General features: G+C 47.4%; 1 protein-coding gene across 2 annotated transcripts in view; it reads left to right on the top strand.

Annotated features, from left to right (window-relative positions):
* LOC307089659 (low-density lipoprotein receptor class A domain-containing protein 4-like) overlaps window positions 1–18,631 on the top strand; it is a 141,343-nt gene that overhangs the window by 14,206 nt on the left and 108,506 nt on the right. Inside the window, exon 2 of one of the 2 annotated variants that reach the window (XM_079756046.1) lies at window positions 10,714–10,831. The exons of the other annotated variant lie outside the window; for it this stretch is intronic. The gene's annotated coding sequence lies outside the window, so the exon portion shown is untranslated. The remainder of the gene's footprint in view (window positions 1–10,713; window positions 10,832–18,631) is intronic. 2 annotated transcript variants of the gene reach the window in all.

Below are 18,631 nucleotides of genomic sequence, written 5' to 3'. Positions count from 1 at the left end.
TCTCCTCGTCCTCATGTATCTGGTTCAACAGCTCCTTGAGTGCACTTTAACAACCAGTTCAGTCCATGTGGCACTTATATTAAAAACATACAGGCTTGTTTTTTATTTCTATATGTCACATAGAAATATAGACACACATGAAATAAAGACATCTACTTCAGACTTTATCTTTCCATTATACAGACAATATGTCACTTTTCTTTATTGTTTTTTTTGTTTGGCTCTGTATGTGCATTTTTGTGTGCATGCATGTGTGTTTTTGTCTGTGTGCACGAGCATGTGGGTGTTGGTTTGGATGCGGGCGTGTGTATGTGCGTGCGCATGCCTGTGCATGTGTGTCAGTTTGAATCTATTCTCTGTCTTCTCTCTCTCTCTCTCTTTCTCTTTCTTGCTCGCTCTCTGTCTCTGTCTGCCTGATCATTTATAGAGTACAGTTCAACAGCGACTCCATCCATTATGTGACCTTTGCACTTAGCCACTTAAAGCACAGAGAAGGCACACACACACACACACACACGCCTCATCGAGCAAGCAAAGGTCTTTTCTCCAGTCTAGACACAGCTAGATAATGGCAGAGAGTGACAGAGAGAGGTGGGGGGCAGGAGTGAAAGAGGGTTAGCAGAGAGACGATAGGGAGAGAGAGAGAGAGGGAGAGTGAGAGTGAGAGAGGGAGAGCGCGAGAGAGTGAGAAAGAAAGAGAGAGAGAGAGAGAAAGTAGAGATAGAGTTAGAGAGAGAGTCTGCAGGATTTGAGGAAGATAGAACGTGAAGTCAAAGTGGCACTGGGAGAGAGAATTAGAGAGAGAGTGAGAGTCATTGATTGGGTGGAAGGTGAGCTCCGACAGCCGGTCTGACACTCGGCTATCGCCATGGGAGACGCCGGCAGGCTGAGCACAGCCAGGAAAAGCCAAATGTGTTTTTACTGCAACAAAGCCATTTTACCCAAGTTCAGGTAGATTATCACTCTGACACTGTCTGCTGCATATAATTACCCAGGGGTAGAGCGGTGAAAATAAAAACACTAAATACTGACGACAGGTGCTTTCAGAGCCCACTCATCCAACATAATAATATGTAAAAATGCTGCAAATAGTGCAGAAACACTGATGCCAGGTTCTTCCTGGTATTAATTAAAAAAAATGCATCATGATACCACAATGAGGTCCTCAAATGTTGCCCCAAATGGTGTTTTTCTACCGCACCGTGGGAGCAGTGCGTTGCGGTGTGCATAGCAATCTGACCCACAGCGAGCCCCTCTGGTCCCCCATGTAGGAGGGTCCGGTAAGGAGTTACCTGTGCCACTAATGGAGTCAGGCCTTTCGACGCTGCCAATACTATGCTCATTCACGTCCATTCATTGTTTGTATTTTGCCTTCTATTTTCCCATAGTCTGCTCTCGTCGGCTGTTGCTGTGGCAGCTGAAGTAAAAATTTCATCACATTTTCGAAGTTTTGAGACGTCTAAAGTTCTTTGAGCACCATGTGACTTCTATTTTTTAAAAGGCTTTTTATTCACTAGTGGCTAAATGTCTGTGAAACAGTTGAGTCTGACTAGGCTGGCTGGCTCGTTTTATAATAAGGCTACTCACACCTTTGATGGCGTTGTTTTATTGTTGTAGTTAATAATACATTAAAAATCTGTCGCGGAGCCGCCCTGTCAGCAGAATCGATCGCGGCTGCTCCACATGAATGTTTCAGGGAGAAGTCTGAATTTGATGGATTCTGTTGACCAGCACAGCAGAACGGCTCTGTGACCTGTAAAATTTTCTTTTTTGGGAGGACAATCGAAGTCAGACCCACCTTTATAGATATCTTGTTTTTTCTTTGATCCTCTGTCATTGATGTCAATACTAATGATAGTATTAATTAATGATATTAGTGCTATACTCAGCTGTGTAGCTTTGTCTGATTCAAACAAACACAGATGGCTGACATTTGTATGATAAATGAACAACCTGCAGAAACCCATGAGACCATGTTACGTCTCCTCTACGTCTAGCTTCAAGCTGTAGCTGCTGTCTGTACTGGCTGTTCTTCTTCTGAGCCATGTTACCCAACCTGAGAGGTGTAGTATCTGCTCCGGTAAAGCTTCTGAAGTCTCCTGTAAGTGTTTAGTTATGTGTGTTTTGGCTCTATTGACGTCCAGGCAATGCATTCTCACTCTATAAGCACAATGCATGTTCAATGGAAGAGTGATCCAGCAAGCTTTATCTGGGATTTACTGCTCAATGTGCTGCTTTCTGATACACTTCTTGATGATCAGGCACTCCCTGACTCAGTCTCTCTTTCTCTGTCTCTATCTCTCTATATCTCTTTCTCTTACTCTTTATTATATTCACTAACTCTCTCTCACTAACTCTCTCTCTCTCCCCCTCCCTCCCTCCCTCCCTCCCTCTCTCTCTCCCTCCCTCCCTCCCTCTCTCCCTCCCTCCCTCTCTCTCTCTCTCTCTCTCTCTCTCTCCCTCCCTCCCTCTCTCTCTCTCCCTCTCTCTCTCCCTCCCTCCCTCCCTCCCTCTTCCCCCTCCGAGGTATCATGATTCCTGCCCGTCCCCTGTCCAACTATCTGAGTGGTTGATGTTTTTATTTACGAGCAGAGTGCCGGGGGGGGGGGGCTGGTTGACATAGCTGGCTGCGTGTCAGGTGCCCCGACCCGGACCGTCTGGGCGGGCGGTACTGACCCACATCCACATGGAGGCCTCGCGCGTTGCTGAGCGACAACAAGGCCTACAGAGGGGGCTGCATTCAATACTTACCCAGATCTCCTCTTTGGAACCTTTCTCCATCGTAAAGACACATCATAACACACATCATAACTTTTCATCAGCTGATTGTCCAAATTAGCGTTTTTGTTCATGATATAGACAAATGTTATTATTTTGATATATTTCATGCCATTATGGACAGGAGAGTGGAAAGAGACAGGACAGTGGGTTGAACGAGGGAGGGAATGTCGGGCATAGCATAGCATCGAGCAAAGGGAATAGCATAGGACTGCAGGTCTCGTACCTCGGCCACTGCGAAGCGTAGCTAGCATGTGGTTAGCAAGTTAGCGGTTACCGCAAAAGTGATTAACAAGTTGTTGGTAAACATGCTAGTGGTTAGTGGGAGTCAACATTCGACATGTATTCTGTTATCTTGTTAGTTTGGAACAGAGCTAAGAGGACACATGTTAGCTTTTACTCCAAACACCGTTGTAAGGACAGACGAACAGCATGTCCTGTTGCGTTTCAAATGCAAAGCCCCACTCTATTGATCGATCGACGAGCATGTGCGTGTGTCTATGTGTGTTCGTGCGGATGTGTTTGTGTGTCTGCAGCTTGAGTGCCTCTAGGGCACTTTTGGCCGTCGGATTGTCCTTCGTGGAGTCTTTTAAATGTTCCATCCCTGGTAATCGCAGCTAATTCATCCTGGCGGTGTGAGGAAGGGTGTTTTAAAGTAATGGATAGCTATGTTGGTAATTACACCTTCCCCATGCCATGCCCAGGACCGGGTTTAATGGGGGCCGTCCAGCATACCGGTTTTATAGCACCAATTTAAGTTATTCACTTCAACTCTCTTAGTACTTATAGCTTTTATAAGTTTTGATGTTTTCCATTAATTATTATTTCCAAGGCCTATGCCGTTTTGAAATGGATTCAGTGAAAAATAAAAAAGTTGTGGCTGAAATTTTGTCTTAAAAAAAAGTCTTGACATTTTGGTCTATTTTTCTTATTTTTTCTTATTCATTATTCACACATTGAAAATTTTGGCAAATTGAAAAGTATCAAAATGTTTTGACACCAAACTGGCAGGTTATTGCTATCCATTGTGATTGAAGGTAAAGCTAGCTTAGAGCATCAAAACCAAAACGGCCTGCTGCTAACTAAAGCAATCAATACAGCGCAAGCTTGTTAAGAGTAGGCTGTTTCAAAGAAACTTTCACTATCCAACCCCATCGACTCAAAAGTGTGGCAAGTGGGTGGCTATTAATACCAAACCCTAAGGATGCCCTTTAGCGAGGACACACTGCGTCCTTGACGTTGACATTGTCGGTGCGCAGGCCGCTGTGTGCTGTCCAGTATCCAGGGGTGGGACTCAGCTGGCGAGAGACAAGACCCAGTGGTGTGCAGACGGGCCCCGCCTGTCCCCTGATGCGGGCCTCAGACCTGTCCGGCGCTAGACCCAGGGAGAGGACACGTCACCTTCACCTTCACTTTTTTACCTAGTGCTTTCCTCTGTGTGTGTGTATGTCGGTGACTCGGTGCATGTATATTTGTGTGTGTGTGTTTGTCTGTGTGTGTGAGTATGTTTAAGTCTGTGTGTGCGTATGCGTGTGTTTGTGTTTCTGTGGGTGGGTGGGTGTGCATCTCTTTGTGTATGTGTGTATTTTTGTCTGTGTGAGCGGCTGTGAATTTGTGTGTGTGTTTGTCTGTGTGGGTTGGCGTACTTGTTTGTGTGTGCATGCATGCCTGTGTGTACGTGTGTTTGTCTCTATGGGTGGGTGTGTGTCTGTGTGTGTGTGTGTTTGTGTATGGGTGCTTTCCTCTATGGATGGTTGGGTGTTTTTTTGTGTGTGTGCGAGTGTGTCTGTGTGGGTGTGCGCATATGTGTGTGTGTGAGGGTGTGTATGTATGTGTGTGTGTGTCAAGCAGCAGTTAAAGACCTGTGATTTCTACGGTTGCTCTGCTAGTCTTCCTCGGCAGGTCACACAAGCAGTTTTTGTCCTCCTGTTTGGTTCCCTTTGCGTGTGTGTGTGCGTGCATGCGTGCGTCTCCCTGTGTATGTGTGAGTACTTGCGCTGAAGCTGTCAGACCAATAATAGATAGCCCCCTGCTTGTTGCCAAGTCTGGTTCAAGTTGGTGAATCAAGACGGTATGAACATGGCAGACTGCAGCAGGCACTCGCCTGTAGCAGAGAATTACATTCAAATCTTTTTCTATATTTCAACGATTTTCAAATTGCTCAACATGGTGGAAGGAATGACATATACATTAATGAGATGGGTAGGTTTACAGTCTTGTAGTCTGCAACTACAATAATTATTATTTTTTATTCTAACTAGCTTGACTCATGAAGGATAGTTTATAAGCTCCTCGCAGTATCACCAAGATGGATCTCGGCGATCAATAGCTGGATAGCAGTGACTAGGCATACACAATGCTTTTCTTTTCTTGCCTTTTTTTCCTCAAAAGCTGTGAAACCTCACCTCCAACAGGCACAAGTAGACTGAAATATACATTTGTTCAGTCGATGGACAATCCCGCCGAGCAAAGAACAGTGACTCGATAATTCATGGGTGTTTACACTCTCAGAACCTCTCCGTCTCCAACCCTGGTTAGGATCCAAAATTAATTTCACACAAAGGGAGAAAAAAACAAATGTATTGTGCTTATTATTGACTTGAGCGAGAGTTGTCCTTTTTTTTGCAGCACTTTAACATCCAAATTATTGTATTGATGCAGGAGTGTCTGACAAAAACAGACACATGAACATTTTTCTTTCTCTTCTGGAACAAATGGGAACCTTGGAGCTGTTTTGAGAGCATGAGAGTGGCTAGATGCAGTCTAATTGGTGCCACTGACAGCACATTACTCTTCTTTCTTGATGCATGGCGCCATAATAATTTAGCCGGAAATGTTTTAACCGTGATTCCTCTGCACGGTTCTCTGATGGACCTGAAAACAAAAAACAAAATATTGCAAATCACATTCTTGCGTTATAACGTTGTTTATCTGTTCTTGTTGTGTTTAAACTCGCCGTGGACATGGAAAGAACTGGGGGGGCGATGGAGAGAGGGGTGGTGGTGGATGGCGGGGGTGGAGAGAGGTGGGTGGGGGTGAAGAGAGGGGAGGGGGTGGTGGAGAAGGGGGGGTGGTGGTCGAGAGGGGTAGTGGTGGAGAGGGGGGGGCTGGCGAAAAGGGGGGGCCTAGTGGAGCGAGGGGGTGGTGGAGAGAGGGGGGGTGGGGGAGAGTTAGGTGGGAGCCAGTGGGAGCTGAGCTCCCATAGAGAGAGGTCTGGCTCCCATGAAAGCAGCAAGCTCAAATATCTGTGGGGGTCTCTGAAAATACAACAGCATAATATTCTAATTACAAATAAAACTATTTTCCTTGCCACATGCAGAGTAATATTGACGTTAAGTAAGGGATAGTAGAACGCCGTTCATTATCGGGAAAATAAGCCCAGACAGGGCGCACCGGACACCGACGCGAAACAGAGGTGTCTTGCTTCGACCTGAAGGGGCTTATTTTCGATAATGAGCGGCTACTTGCAAAACAAACTTCACTTTTTACACTTTATTTGTTACCATTCGTAGTGTTGATCAGCAGAGAAATACTTAGCCAAAGACGTTGACGTCGCTCAGCAACGGAAGACGCTGGCGTTGTTTTGAAGGGCCCATGCAAGTGAACGGAGCGTTGCAGGGCATTGAGAAGAGCCGTGTCATAATAGCCTATATTTACTTGCGCATCTATATTTATTTATTCTTTAAGAGACCCCCACCACAAACTGGAGCGCGGCGGCGGGCAATGACACGCGATAGAGGCCATACTTCTCCCGGCTAGCGTTGGATGTACACAGGTCAGGAAGAGCATGGGAGGAGCGGGCAGGGAGGAGCGGGGAAGGGAGGTGCGGAGAGGGGGCGTGGGGTGGGAGGAGGTGACTCGGAGGGCAGCGGGGAAACCAGATCCCTGGCCCGCTCTTTGTTGTTGTTGGTGATAGTGACAACTTGACAGGTGTCACTATCGCTGTGTAATCAAACCCCGCAAGAGTGGGTTTCCCACCCCGCTCTGTCTTACAACACACAGACACCTACACACACACACACACACGCAAACACACACCCTTAATACCTTCAAAACACGTCCAACACACACACACACACACACACCTACACACACACACACACACGCTCACACACACACACACACAGAGCCGTGTCTTCTGCATATGCTGACACAGGAACATCGCTGCATGCAAACCGCAACATCGTACAACAATGGGTATTCTGAGGCGGTGCTGCGGCGTGCGGGCGTGGCGTTCACATTTCAGGGCTCCAGAGGAGCGCACCTTGGCGAGAGAAACAACGCAGACACAAACAGACAGAAAGTTTGTTGGGGGGGAGGGGGGGGGGGACACAAAACAAAGCATGCATGGAGGAGCGTTGCGTGGCATACGATAAAGACGTGTTGCACAGCGGGATCCTGTGCCGACGCCCTCAAGATGGAGTCAGGGGGGGTATGACGGGGTGGGGGGGGGGGGGGGGGGGGGGGGGGGGGATGGGGGGGTTGTTGTTGCTGCGCTGCCGCTGTGCCTCTGTGCCTCTGTGCCTCTGTGGCGTACAGGGATCACAGGCCATCTAAAGACTCATATTGCAGCACGGTACTAGTCAGAAGTTCACTGCCCTAGCTCACACACAACGCCACGTGAACGAGAGGGCCAGGCCGAGGACATGGGCGGACACCACAAGGGAACGACAGCGTGAGGAGCACACGAGTGGGAGGGCGAGAGAAGGGTGAATGGAGAGATTGTGTGTGTGTGTGTGCTTGTCTGTGAGTGTGTGTGTGTTTGTGTGTGTGTATGTGTGTGTGGGAGGGAGGGGGGGAGAGATAGACCGATAGAGGGAGACTGATCACTGAGAGAAGAACATTCATGCAAAGCAAAGAGATTCCTTTTTTTTTTTTTCTGTTCTTGACCACAGCCTTGCACTGTTCGCTGCTTTGTCCCAGCGAGTGGGAGAGGGGGGAACGCAAGGAGAGAGCAGACACACACAATCCAAAGTACAAAGAGAGAAATTAATGGATAGGAGAGAGATTGATGAAGCGATGAAGGGTACAAGATGGAGAATTGGAGGGAGAGAGGGAAAAAGGCCCGGAAGCGTTGTGTTCCCTCTGGCTCTCTGGTCTGTCAGACCTACAACAGATGGTTCCTGTTACTAGGACAAGCCTCTTTCTCTCTCTCTGTCTCTCTGTCCCGCTCTCAGTCTGCTCTCTCTCTCTCTCTCTCTCTCTCTCTCTCTCTCTCCTTCTCCGTCTGGGTCTGTCTTTCTCTGTCTCTCTCTCTCTCTCTCTCTCTCTCTGTGTCCCTCACTCTTACTCTTTCTCGTTCTCTCTCTCTTTCTCTCCGTCTCTGTCACTGTCTTTCTCTATCTCTCTGTCTCTCTCTCTCTCTCTGCCCCCCTCACTCTGTCTCCCTCTCTCTCTTGATCTCTCTCTCTCTCGATCTCTGTCTATCCCTCTCTCTTTCTCTTTGTCTCTGTCTCTCTCTGCCTCCCTCACTCTGGCTCCCTCTCTCTCTCTCTCTCTGTCTATCCCTCTCTCTCTCTCTCTCTTTGTCTCTGTCTCTCTCTCTCTCTGCCTCCCTCACTCTGTCTCCCTCTCTCTCTCTCTCTCTCTCTCTCTCTCTCACTGTCTATCCCTCTCTCTCTTTGTCACTGTCTCTTGACCGCCCGTATACAGGGGAGCAGGAACACTGGGTGCAGAGGTTCTGTAATGTAAGGTTTGAGAGGACAGTGTCCTCAGAGAACCTGTCTCTAAACCGTCACGCCGTCAATGCTTGTTCACTTCTTGCTCATTACTATGGTGATTATGTTTTTTCTTAAATTGTATTTGCGTAAGAGAATGCCTCAATTAATCCCCTCCGACACACTCAAGGATACGGGGGTACACACACACACACACACACACACACACACACACACACACAAACACACACGCACCAGACCCACACACGCACACACACAATCAAACACACACACACACACACATAACATCAAGATTTTAAGATTGAATCTTAGTTTGAGTAATGGGTTGGGGGATTTGTGTTTAGCTGTGTGTGCAACATGTCATGCAGAACTCTGATAAGGGGAAATTAAATTTTAAGTAAGTTGAATTTAAGTTTTTTTCAGTGTGCCCGAACAAGCCTTTTTCACTGGCCTGAGTTTGATGTGTAATTTCCTCTCTAAATCCGTAGCTCGGGATTTACTGTTTGTAGTCGGTATTCCGGATGGCAAATTTGAACGTGTCTCTCTGTCTTTCTATCTGTCTGCTGTTTGTCTGTCTGTCTTTTGTCTTGTCTATCTATTTATCAATCTGTGTCTACGTCTATCTATCTATTTATCGATCAGACTGTATCTGTCTCTGTCTATCCATTTATGTATCTGTTTGTCTGTCTGGTTGGTTGCCTGTGTGGCTGGCTTGCGATCGAGCACGGAACAAGCGTATATGGTTGCAAACTTTGACATTTCAAATTTCAATTACGACAGCGTGTTCAAAGACTTGGTTGCAAATCACAAGAGATTTCAGGTGAGCTTTGCTTTCTGCTCCCTGCCACAGTCAATACTAGATGATTCATTCTGTGTGAACTCTTACTGGCCTACTGGAGAAACGCTATCATCCCACATGCAATTGTTAAATCTACACCAAAATGGCAAAATCACCAGGTTGGTACTTCAAGCCAGTCATTAAGTCATTTATTAGCACTTCTGGAATCTTTTGTGTCTTTCATAGGCTCCGTTTTCTTTATTCTCATCCTTCAAGAATTTCCTCTCAACGCGAGCGTCGTAGTAAAGTCTGCATTGTCTCTGGTTCCTAGTCACCGCTAACTGTAGCATCGCTGATGCTGCGCGCACCTAGCGACGTGCGCGAGGCGTACTATACACAATGCATGAGTGTTGAGTGTGTCGGCCCCCGCGCTGAACACCGGATCCTTTTCACTGCTGCTTTGGTTTCTGAGTGCTTCTGTGTGCCCGTAGCACAGCAACTTCATCCTGCTTCAACACTGAAGCTCATGAACCCTGAAACACACACCGGGTGCCATTGCTCCGCGGAGAGTCGTATACAATTAAAAAAATAAAATAAAGTCGGGAGTGGGAGGGGGGGGGTTCTGGACAAATTGTCTGCGTGTTTGTCTGTGTGCATGTCCATGTGTGTGCTAGCGAACGTGTGTGTGTACGTGCGTGCACCGCGAGGCCTTGGACTGCTACCATGGATGGATGAGTAAATTTCCATCCATGGTAAAGTAAGTACTTTTTTTTTTCTTTCCTAATAATCTGATGGTTACCTCATGACAGAGATGCATTGTTGCTGCAAGGCCACCTTGATTTACTTTTCGGTGACTTGGCCTCACATTGAAGCGCCGAAGGATGAGGAAGTCCAGCTGGCCCGTCCCGCCACCTGGCGTTATTGTTCTGTACTTCCTGTGTGTGTCTGGTCAGGTCCACTGCCTCTATGCAGCAGATTTGGGCGTCGGTTCCCATCTGAAGGCCTGTCGTCCAGCCCTCCTAGAGGTGTGGAGTCTCAAGTGTTTCAGCGTAGCGAGTGAAACACACCGCCATGAGCAGCCAGCGAGCATCTCTGCTAGCTGCCTTTTGATCGCTTCAACGGCGACGCCGTCCTTTCAATCGCAGTTCCCACTGCAAGGTTTCAGATACAGTCGTGAAACGGTGTAGGTTGTTAAGGCATCTGGTGAGTGCCGTGTATTTGCATACCAACTTCAGAAAGTAACCTTGCATGAATTCTTGGCAGGAATTCCTAAGAGCTCCTAACGAGTATTCAGACACGGAGCGCGCACACACACACCCACTCACCACACACACACACACACGCACGCACACAGGCACCACACACTCACAAACGCACACGCACAGACACACACACACACACACACGCACACGCACACGCACACACACACACAGAGCGGCAGGGACTCGTCCTGACAGTGTGTCTGTTTTTCTACCCTAGCCACGTTGTCGCTGCACTGCAGATCCGCCCGCCTGACAACTCTGATAAGAGATCCACTAAACCTGGAGCAGCACAAGTCATTTCAGCACTGCGCGCAGCACAATGAGGATTATCGCACGTAGGTTGCTCACTCTGCCTCTGTGTGTGTGTGTGTGCGTGCGTGTGTTTGTGTGTTTATGTGTGTGTCTTCTTGTGTGTTAATTTCTTATGTGTTACTCATCCTGGCCTCACCATATCATTTTTAAAAAGCATAGTGCCTGCCTACATGCTGTGTTGTAACATGTGTGTGTGCGTGTGCGTGTGTGTGTGTGTGAGAGAGTGAATGCGTGTGTATTTGAATGCGTGTGTGTGTGTGTGTGTGTGTGGTTGTGTGAATGTGTGTGTTAAAATGACATCAGGCTCTGTGTGAGAGTTCTGGCCTCCTGCCCACCTCCATCAGATTTGCTGCAGGGCCCACACGCTGCCCTCCGCACCCCAGCTCTGCACCACCATGAGTGATTCCCATGCAGGGGTTCTGGGCTGGGGGGGGGGGGGGCATCTGCATGCCGGTGGAGGGGGATTAAAGCCAGGGTAGGCAATTTGGAGAAACCAGCCAGTAAGCTCGATTTTGAAAGTATCCAACCGAAAAAAAGCCCACCCCCCACTTCAAGCCTCCCTCTTAAGCCACTCCCTCCAAAGCCAGGCCTGCCTAGGCTTCGGAAGATTCCAGTCATGCTCAATGAGTGTGCGCAGGTAGCCGGGTGGGTATGTATAGGTAGGTACTAGGTAGGTAGGCCGTCCAATCTTTTCATTCGACCCGAATGAAATGATTGGCTTATTACACGCCTGCGACAGCCATAGACAACAACAATTTTCTTTATTTTGTCCGACCCTTCAATTTATTGATTTGATTTGGATGGAAAGACAATTTGAACAAAAATAACCAGAAAATGCTTCTAAAACAGATGGCCTACCTTAGCTTTAAGCTCGTTGGTTCAGAGGGGTGCTGGTGGTGGGGTCGTTGGTGGTGGTGGGGGAAAACATGCAGCGTGACGCCAGGCATGGTTGGTATGCAGGCCTGGTGGGGGGGGGGATGAGTAGGGAGGGAGGCCGAGGAGAAGATGGAGCTAGTGGGCGGGGTGAGGAGGGAGCTGTTTGGATGAAGAGCAGATTGTTTGTCGGGAGTGAGATGGGAAGGGGTGGAAGGAATGAGGTGTGGCTGTGGAGAGGGAAGAGGGGGAGAGGACGGGGAGGGCGAACAGTGGAATGAAGGACACGGAAAAGTTTGGAATGGCAAAGAGAGATAAGGGGAGACGAGAGGGTGCGGGAGAGGGAGGGGACGGCTGGGTGTAGGGGGAGGAGATGGCTCTGATCAAGAGATGGCTGAGATAGTGAAAGTCTGAGATAAAGAAAGTCTGAAATACTGCGGCGCCCCGAGGATCCCAGGAACAGTCTCACTCTGGGTTACAGTCCTGGCCTCTGGCGATCACGTTTGTGGCTGGGCCCACGCTGCAGCCAAAGTAAAGCGTTTCATTAGCTCTGTTCCCCGCCTGCTTAGTACACTGTGGCCTCAGTGGCTGTCAGGTGTGGTCAGGTGTGACCTGATGCACGCACCGCATCACTGTGAGTGGACCGGTCAGACACCCAGAGCACAGTATCGGCAGCTGTTGGCTCGAGGCTGCGTTGGCAATGAATCAAGCGATATCGGATGCCTTAGGAAACAAATAACAACACACAGGGTCCTGGTCCACAGAGGCTCCCGGTCCAACACAGGGTCCAGGTCCACCCAGGGTCATGGTCCCAGGGAGGTAATGAACTGTGGACACTGACCCCCCCCCCCCAATGAAAAAAACAATCTGAGGTTTTGAAGATCAAATGGGCGGAAAGGACAGAGAAAAGCTAGAGGGAGGAGGTGAACACAGTGTGAGAGTGGGGTTAAAATACTGTGTGCTACTTTCTCTCTTTGTGTGTGTGTGTGTGTGTTTGTGTGTATGTCCTTGTCAGAACCAGAAAACAGCTTTTTGTAAAGGCAGAAGAGATGGAGGAGGAAGGAGTTGGACAGAGAAGGAAAGGGAGAGGGGGAGGCATAGAGTACGTATTCGATCATCCCAGACTGACCTTCTCTCTCTCTCTCTCTGTCTCTCTCTCTCTCTCTCTCTGTCTCTCTCGGTGTCTTTCTCTCTCTCTCTCTCTCTCTCTCTCTCTCTCTCTCTATCTCTCTCTCTTTCTCTGTCTCTCTCAGTCTGTCTCTGTGTCTCTCTCTCTCTCTCTCTTTCTCTGTATCTCTCAGTTTTTGTCTCTGTCTGTCTCTCCATTTCCCTGCATGTCTCTTTCTCCCTCTCTTGGTCAATCTAAGTCAATGAACTCTGGAAGATGGAGGACACTAACCAACAACATCCCCCCCCCTCCCCCAAATGTTCAACTACCCTCCCCACTCCCTCCTGCTCTCCATGGAGACATGCAAAGCAGCAAGGAAGGATTTTCAGAGGATTTGTCGAACAGAACCCCCATCTCCACCTCGTCTGATCTTTTCTTTGAACGTTTACATCTTTTCAGCATTATTTAATCAGTGATGTAGATGTGTATGCGTACGTGTTTCTGTGTGTGTGTGTGTGTGGTTTTGCTGCTGTGTTTGAGTTTGCTCTTCAAGACACACACACAGGGCAGGGGACTAAAGCGATATGGACAGACAGTGGCCATGGTTTATAATGACTAAAACACAAATCAAAATGTGTCAGTCATATTATCTCTAAAAAGAGATGGAGGGAGGCAGAGCAGTCAGGGGTCAGGTGGTAAAAACATCCAGCTTTCTTGTTCACAGTCTGCTGGTATTTCCTGTTTATACTGATTTTCTGTAATGCGTTGGTTCGGCAATCTCATAACGTATCGGTTTCATTAGCTGTATAAACAACGATGACAACTTGAGCCCTGACTGAACAATCATTCATTTCAAACAGCCCCGTCCAGGATCGGAGCCTGGCCCTTCAGAACCGTGTGGGCGTTGCATTAATGTTAACATTTGCTATTTAAAAAAGGAACACGAACAATGCGTAAGGTTGTGGTTGCTAGGTTGCACTCACTGTAGATACTTGGCAGTGGCTGTACACTGTGTCGAAAGCATACAAATGATGTGCTGTGTGGGTTAAAGGTGTTGTCTTTGAGGCTTCTCAAAGAAGCCGGTCGACATTTTCTACAGTCTACATAGCCTTACGCGTCTCTCCCAAGAAAGGCAGCACTTTAAAGTGTCGGTTATCCCCCTGTTTGAGTAAACTGGGTTTCAGACAATTCTCTAACGTCATGATTAGGTCTAAGGTCTTTCTCCCCTTCCATACAAAAGGATGCCCGGCATGAGAAAGACCGACCACTAACAACAGTTGTCTCATATGAGGCGGGATAAATAGGAAGACGCTGCAGAGGAGCATCGTAGAGGCATCTTCAACCACAACAAAGAGGGCTGCTGCTGATCGAGACAGCAATAAACCAACTGGACGTTATATTTTCACAAAAAAGCTTTTGGCCGTACTTCCAACCTAATCTGTTGTTGTTGAGGATGCCTCTACGGCTGACCTCTGCACCATCATCCTATTGATCCCACCTCATATTAGATACACGGTTGTGATTGGTCGGTCCATCTTGAAATCAGGCAGAGATCTTTTTGTATAGGAGGGAAGCCAGACCTTATGGTGTTATCCATTTGTATGGTACGCCGGTACGTGCAAGTCGTAAGTTGTAAATCTTCCAGCTCTCTTGCGGCATTTGCGGAGGCACGTCCCCTTTTGGTCGTAGTTTGCTTTCCAGTTTCTCAATGGCTAGTCATTGCTATTGTTAGCTACATTAGCCTCTTTAGCCAACCAGCTTGAAAATAAACAACACAATTTTACATTGTATTGCACGCACAGCAAGACCATGCAATGCATAAATTGGTGATCGGCGTAAAGTAGCAATGTAATCAAGTGTGTAAGAGCATTTAAAATCAACATTAAAATGACAAACTTGATACAAATACAAAAACGATTAATTACTTTACGGGTGCAGCCATTTTTGTTGACGAGTAGTACTATCAGCCTAACTGAACTCGCTCTCCCTTCAGAATAGCGAGTGGGATCGACCAAAAGGGGGCGTGCCTCAGTGAAATGCCGCAAGAAAGCCGGGAGATTTGCAACTCACGGCGTACCATCCAAATGGATTACAGCATTATAAGCAGAGCAAATGAAACATCAGCTCGCGAGATTCATCTGGTTCCCAGGCTACTGATCGGTGCAAATTTGAACACCATGAGATCTAAATAAATGTTGCACAGCAGACTGACCTCCTTCAACACAGTGGTTTGCTAAACCCCTCGGCCGCAGGCTCACTTTTGTAATCCCGCCTCACGAAAGCAACAGGACTTGAGTTCGGTGCAGAATAAAACTTTCATAAACCAGTTGGCAGAGACTAGCGAAAACATTAGATTTTAGCATTGTTTTTTCTTAACTACTTTATCATTTGAGTAACAGTGACTGAATGACATCGACTATTATGTTCAAGATCATAGAAATTATTTTGGGTTCACTGGCAAGCTAAGGAAAGGTTGAGGTATAATCTAATGCATATAATAATGTAATGCACCGGGAAGTGACCGTGACGGGCAGTGATTCGGCCAGCTGCCGCCTCCTCTCCTATCCACGGAGCTGGAGGCAGAGAGGTACAGTGGGCTTCTTTAATTGGACAGATGGAACAGAACAAACCAATTAGACATAGACTCATCACCACATATCCAATGCAAGAGTCTCCAAATCTCTATATCAATCATGATATTGTGTTATTATTGGATTATCTTTTCATAATTTTCTGCCTATATATCGAACCAAGCTACAGAAGACCCCTCAGTGCCCCCTTGTGGCCCCTATTGAGGGCCGGTCTATAAAAGCCCTCAAGCACTGATCTGGTGGTCAGAATCAGGTCTGAACCAAGAGTGTGCTCTCGTCCGTATATGTCTTTACATCATGACATGGCAGGTAGACTGAGACACAGGGAGGTGTTAGACGTATGGGGATTATTCTTTTATCGATGCACATTTGAGAATATTTGGAGGAAGGCTGCAGGGAGAAAAAACATTTTAAAATGACGTGTGTTTGTTAATAATTATTTTTGTTAATGACATGTTTAGCAGGTGCAGTTGGGTTTGAAGTTCCAGCTTCACTAGCTTTACTTAAAACCACCTTGAGGAGAGGCAGGTTTTATTGTGTTCCTTTTTATATCTTCCTCTAGTGTCTTTTTAGATTTTAAGATCAAAGCTCTTTGATCTAGAATAAAAAAATAGGGTAATTCTGCTGTTCTTGCTGATCAATAGGCAATGAACTGACCTAGAGGTGACTTCTCCTGCACGCACGCACGCGCGCGCACACACACACACACATAGGCACACACAGACACACACACTCTCACACTTAACGCACACACACACACACACACACACACACACACACACACACACACAAATACCCTGTAGGGGAGGCTAGAGACAAGCACAGACACACATGCACGAACACATACACATTTGAACACACATGCTAGACATCTAGTAAGTAGGTGAAGTCATTTTTCACTCAACCCACCCAGGCGTGAAACTGTACTGGCAAATGTCTAGAAGGTGTGTGTATTTGTGTGGTTGTATGTGTCTGTGTGTATCTGTTATGTATGTGGGGGTTGAATGTGTGTGTCTTTGCGTGTGTGTGTCTATGTGTTTTTGTGTGCACGTGTGTCCATCCTCCCCTGAAGGGAATCTCTTCTCCGTATATGTTTATGTGGGAAGAACGTGTTGAAGTCAAGATGAATGCTGGTTTAGCAAGAGACACTGTAGAATGTACCAAGTTACATGATCTCAACTCGCTGCAGATATGGACAAATGGACACTATGCACACATCAGTACTGTACACTACACACACACACACACACACACACACACACACACACACACACACACACACACACACACACACACACACACACACACACACACACACACACACACACACACACACACACACACACACACACACACACTCTCTCTCTCTCTCTCTCTCTCTCTCTCTCTCTCTCTCGGGCAGGGTCATCCGCAGGGCAGAATCGCCGAGTGATGGAGTGTGAAACGGCTCTCTGGTTGCTTTATCACACACATACACACCCATACACATGCACCCATACACACACACCCCTACACACACACATATACACACCAGCTTCTCCCCAATCTACCAAGCTCAACTCTACCATTATGAATTAAGCTTCATGATGTATAGGGAATTAATTTGGCCTGAAACGTTATTCTGTTGGCTGTGACCTCATCATCCATGCACACATACACACATGTGAGCCACTTGGTGCCTGCTGCTCCACTAACACACGTGTACATTTGGAGTGGGTTCCACGGTTCATGGGCAGGATGGCTTTATGGTTGGATGACATTCTCAATGTATAGAGAGCCAGAGTAGAGAGGGTGTCTAGCCATAAAGCCAGAAAGACGGCCAGAGAGGCCTGACAGAAAGACAGACAGAGAGTTTAATCAGAAAGACAGAGAGAAAGGCAGACATATGGTGGGCCAGAAAGACAGAGAGGCTAGACAGAAAGAAAGAGACACACACACACGCACGCACACACACACACACACACACACACACACACACACATACGGATAGGGCAGACAGAAAGACAGCAAGTCTAGACAGATAGATAGACAGACAGACAGACAGACAGGTTAGACAGGTAGACAAACACACGGACAGGCCAGACAGACCGACAGTAAGTCTAGACAAACAGAGAGTCTAGTCAGACAGACAAGACAGCTTAGACAGACACACGGACAGGCCAGACAGACAGCGAGCCTGGACAGAAAGACAGACCGACAGCGAGTCTCGACAGATAGACAGAGAGTCTATACAGAAAGACAGACAGACACACAGGTTACACAGACAGACTAGGCTAGAAAGGCAGGGGAGTTAGACATACAGAGAGACATATGGAAGGGCCAGAAAGACATGTTTGGCAGACTGATTGACATGCTAGACAAACAGACAGACAGACAAACATATGGACATATGGATAGGCCAGACAGACAGACATGTAAATAGATACACATCTTAAAACAGCCAGATAAACGTGTAGACAGAACGACAGACAGATTAATGGCAGGCAGTACGTTTGACAGAGAGACAGCCGTTGGTTTACCAGGCAAATAGACGGTGTGCTGAATGTGAGACAGTAAATGATGATCATCACTCCCACGACTCAAATGTAATGACGGACAGATGGGAGGTGTGATTCGTCTGGGAGAGGAAACGACGGCCAGAGGAGGGGAGAGCCAGAGCCAGACAGAGAGAGAGATAGAAAGAGAGATAGAGAGAGAGATGGAGGGAGATGGAGAGAGAGATGTGAGGAAGAGAGAGCCATATGTGTCTAAACTAACTTCTCCTCTGTTTTCCTCCAGCCCTTCCCTCCTTTGTCCTCCCCCCTCCTCCTGTCATCCTGGTAAATGTTAACTCCACACACACACACACGCACACACACACACACACACACACACACACACACACACACACACACACACTTAGACACACTCAGACACACTCACAAACAAATCAACATCCAGACAGTCTGAATGTGCTCTGGCTTCTTATATTTGTAAATGTGACTTTTATTGCGCACTCTATGCATACACACCATTATGTGTGTACACACGCACACAGATGTACACAGACAGACACAAACACACACACACACACACACACACAGACACACAAACAGCAGGCAGACAGTGTGTATGAAGTGCAGCTTCACTGAGTCCATCAAGTGTAATGATTGCAATAAATTCCCTCCTGGCCGCCTCTCCTAGCATCCTCTCCTCCTCTGCATCCCTCCATCACCTCCTCCCCCTCCCTCGCCTCCTCCCTCCGAGTCGAA

The sequence above is a fragment of the Pollachius pollachius genome (assembly GCF_949987615.1).
Source record: "Pollachius pollachius genome assembly, chromosome: 1".
Classification (NCBI taxonomy): Eukaryota; Metazoa; Chordata; class Actinopteri; order Gadiformes; family Gadidae; genus Pollachius; species Pollachius pollachius.
The sequence above is the reverse complement of the archived record's forward strand: the minus strand, read 5'-3'. Positions and strand labels throughout refer to the sequence as shown.